This window comes from Meriones unguiculatus, chromosome 1 (assembly GCF_030254825.1).
Source record: "Meriones unguiculatus strain TT.TT164.6M chromosome 1, Bangor_MerUng_6.1, whole genome shotgun sequence".
NCBI classification, from domain to species: domain Eukaryota; kingdom Metazoa; phylum Chordata; class Mammalia; order Rodentia; family Muridae; genus Meriones; species Meriones unguiculatus.
Window position 1 is genome coordinate 105,278,297 of NC_083349.1, and position 4,317 is coordinate 105,282,613.

A 4,317-nucleotide genomic window follows, 5' to 3' on the forward strand; every position below is an offset into this window, starting at 1 on the left:
GTCCTGGTGGAAAGCACTGGCATTTCTTTCCCGGCCCTGGGGATTTGACTTGGGAGCAGCGCCCTCTCAAGGATGGCGACTAAGACAGCCTTGACCTACTCCACCTGTTTTGAGACCCAGGTCCATTGGTTACTGAGGTCAGTTCCCTCGGGGACATTAGTTCTGGAGACTATTTATTTGGGGCAGGGAGGGGGGGCAGGGAGGAAACTACCGTGTTTTCCCTGGGGCATGGAAAGAAGGTGCCCCTGACAAGTGACATAAAATAACCAAAAATACCAGTAACTAAACTTTTCACCTGGCCTGGGGTGAAGTCAAATTGGTCTGCCTCCCTCCTTCCCTCCCTGTTTTCCTTCCTCGTTCCCTATAAAACTGGTAAACCCAGCAAACCTCATACAGGCAGGGAGTGTTAAGGGCAGCGACCTAATTTGCACAACTACGTTGCAAGTACAAAGCTGAGACTTTTAGGAGATGAAGCAGACACGAGAGAGGGACATGGGAAAGGGAATCACCTTTTGTTTTTTGGGGGTCAGTTTGAAGGCATCGTGGATCGTGAGCTGGACCTTCGAGGATGAACTGAGAGAGAAGGGTGGAAGACATTCGAGACCAAGTAAAAAGCCTTTGTTTAAAAAAAAAAAAAAAAAAGAGGAAGAAAAAGGAGGCCTTGGTGAATCCGGAGCAGTGTTAACAGTTAGTTCAAGAATGTGGAAGAGAGGATTGTGGAATTGATGATTGAGAACTGGGCATGCATGAAAGGGTGTGCAGACCAAGACACGAGCCAAACAAGAAATGGGAATCCCTCCCCTCCCAAAAAAAATCATTACCAATAATTTCTATATTAACAAAATGCTCACCAATGCAGGGGCTGGTGAGATATAAGAAAAACCTGCTAGCTCTCGATTTCATAGCATCCCTGTGGGGAAGATCATATCATATCATCTCCAGCAATGCCAAGGACCATGGTGGAACATCAGTCAGGTGTGGCAAAAGGTGGGACAACAACAATGAGCAAACATGGCAGTATTAAAACTGCTCCAACCAGTGCGATGGCAAATCGTTCCTCCCCGCTAAGGCAGTGGGCTCCCACTGCCCTCCCTTCAGCAGACGAGACAAATCGCCAATGGACTGGGTGGGGCTGGGGAGTCAAGGAGCATCATCTGGAGGTTTGGAGGCTGGGGGAAACTGTCCAGAATGCCAGGGAACAGCAGCAGTGGGAGAGAAGAGGTTACGGTCAAGAGACTCTGGCGTAGCCATGAAGGAGGAAAGGATGATGCCCCAAAGCCTAGGGCGATTTCAGATTTTCTACCGCTGGGAAAGAGACGGTTGGAAAAGCTCTTGCAGTGACTGAGGAAGTTGGCAGGGTCGCAGAATGAGGATGTGTTTGAGCCTCTGTGGGTTGCCCATGAAACAATCCTGTTGGAGTGGCAGGTGGAGGGGTGTGCTGACAGTATGAGCTTTCTGTGGGGACCATCTGAGAAGGTGCTGAATAGAATTTCCTTAGCTCAGGTCCCCTGACACTGTTGTTGAACTCCAAAGTGGACTATCTTCTTCTGAGCACTGTGGCCAGATCTGGGAAACCACTTGGATTCAAAGTTTACGTTAGTGCCGACGTGTGAACCCAAGAGGCAATATTACAGACATTTAGTGACTTGGGTGGCACAGGGATGCAAATTCCAACTGGGTTCTCTATGAAAATTAACAAGGTGGAGCTAAAGTGTGTATAAAGCATGAATAGCTTAGTCCATTCACAAGAAGGATAATGAGGAGGGAGAGGAGGAGGAGGGAACAACAGTGAGAGCAACAACTCAACCTAAGTCATGGGAACTGGCCATGGTGGATGCGTGTTCACAGTTGCAGTAACATGATATGCTTTCAGCCTAGAGATAGACCAATACAATGATGATGGTCAAAATGCCTGCAAACACAGAAACCTGATAGATGAAGAAGCTGCCGTAGGGAATGCGTGTATGGCACGGTAGGTCAGGAAGAAACCCTTAAGCAAGACACCCAAAATACAAGCAAAAAGAATAGAAAGTTTCAAACTAGTAAAAATTAAGAGGGCTGAAGTAGAAGAATCACAAGTTCAAGGCCGAGGGCTGGAGAGAGAGATCAGTAGGTAAAGCCCTTACCATGAAGCTGGGGGATGGGACTTTGGATCCCCAGATCTCACGTAAAAGCAGTGTGTGTGTGTGTGTGTGTGTGTGTGTGTGTGTGTACAAACTGCACTCAGGCAGAGACAGGGCATTCCTTTAGGAAGGTGTCTAGTCCACCTTAGCCAAAACTGCAGACTCTGGCTTTAGAAGAGACCCTGCCTCAGAGCCTAAGGTGGGGAGTGATGGAGGAAGCACTCAGTATTGACTTCAGTCCTCACATGGATGCATACATGCATTCACACTCAATGTGCCACATGTGTGCCCAGAAACAAGCAAACACACATATGCACATTTGTGTATAGCAGCTACACATGTACATGTGAAAGAACATTCAGGGCTTGTGCTACAGAACGAGTTCCAGGTCAACCCTGCCTCAGAAACTTCAACAGAGGGAGGGAAGTATAGCTCAGTGGAAAAGCACCTACCTACAATGTACAAGGCCCTAGGTTCACTATCCAGTAACACACACACACACACACACACACACACACACAGGACATTCCACTAGGAAAATTAAAAAAATATTCCATTGAAAAAAGAAGCTACACGAGTGTCCTATAGATATTAGAAAATATGGTGCATCTTATTCATAGTTGAAGAAATGCCAACACACAATTACAAAATGGCAGGACACAAGAAAGCTGTACAGTCCTGAGTGCTGGGGAGCAGACAGGAAAAGCAGCTCTCACACAGCACCAGCGCATGGCAGGTAGAACCGACTGCTTTGGAACAATCTGGCATCATCTAGTAAAGCTGAACACGGGCATGTTCTCCTACCTACCAGTGTCCTGCAGCTTCGCTGAAATTTTTATGCAGAGAAAAATCTACCATGTACACATGAGATATAAGGGTAAGAATGTTCGTGGTCGCATTATTCTTAACAACCGAAAATTACAGCAAGCAAAAGTGCCTGGAAAAACACGTGGCTATAAGGAGCCACACTCATGCAAAACGAATATTGTACTGATGGGAAAGTGAGGAGGATGCAGCTATTGGTGCTTTGCAATGGGGAGAGAATGAAGCCAGAGGTATGCTGCTATACAGAGGGTAATTCCATTTCGTTAAACCTCAATGTGCATGCGCACATGCGCACTCATGCCTGCGTGCTTGCGTGTGTGCGTGCGTTCATGTGTGCATGCGTGCAGGCACCTGCTGCACCCAGAAGAGGAAGTCAGACTCTCAGTGGCTGGAGCTACAGATGATCGTCATCCTCCTGATGTTGGTACTGGGAAGTGAACGCTGGTCCTCTGGGAGAGCAGCAACTGAGCCACCTCTGAGCCACCTCTCTAGCCCCATTCTTTAAGGTTTTAGTTGTGAATGAAACCTTACCATGTCTTTTGTATGAGTCATATATACGGACATTGTTTTCTAAAGAGAAAAATGAAAAAAATGTGGACTATTCTGAAGAGTGTTGTCTGTTGGGGACAGCGAATGGAATTAAGGATGAGTATATAGAGGACTTTCACTGTATCTGTAATGTTTTAGTTCTGAAATTGGATTATGGTTAATTGATCGTTGATTTATTAGTCCCTTGTCCGTCCTTTAATTTTAAAGCATTTGGTCCTTGGATGCGCAAAATTGGAAAATTTTTACAGTTGTGGGTACAAACAAACTAGAACTGACTTCTGTGTGTGTTTTTTAAACATATTTTAACACTATAACAAATCTCTGGTGAGTGCATCTAGTCCAGAAATCAGAAAAAACAGCAACTATAAAAATAACGTGTCTGCTCCTTTCCTGTCCCTTGCCACTTCTTCTCCATTCCTAGATCTATCCATATCTTGAACTGAGTATGTATTATTACCTTACTTTTAAAGTGAATTCTCTCTCTCTCACACACACAATGCACATGCACACGCTTGAAGGGCATCTTAGTTCAGTTGTCATTTAGGACTTTATAGAGAGCAGCCTACTCCCCGCACTTCCCTTGGAACTCAACATGTGTCCCACCCAACATTTTGCAGTAGCATTTATTTCTAAATCTTGCTCCAACCCAGTAAGCAACCCCTATGCTGACCATGTGTGTGTGAGAGAGAGTGCATGTGTGTGCATACATGCATATGTGCACGTGGAGGGTGCTCAGCCACACCACCTATGACAGATCCCTTGCCTGCTTGGTCTTTGATATACAACTCTGAAGGCAAGAAGCTTTGTGTTCAGAACTCAG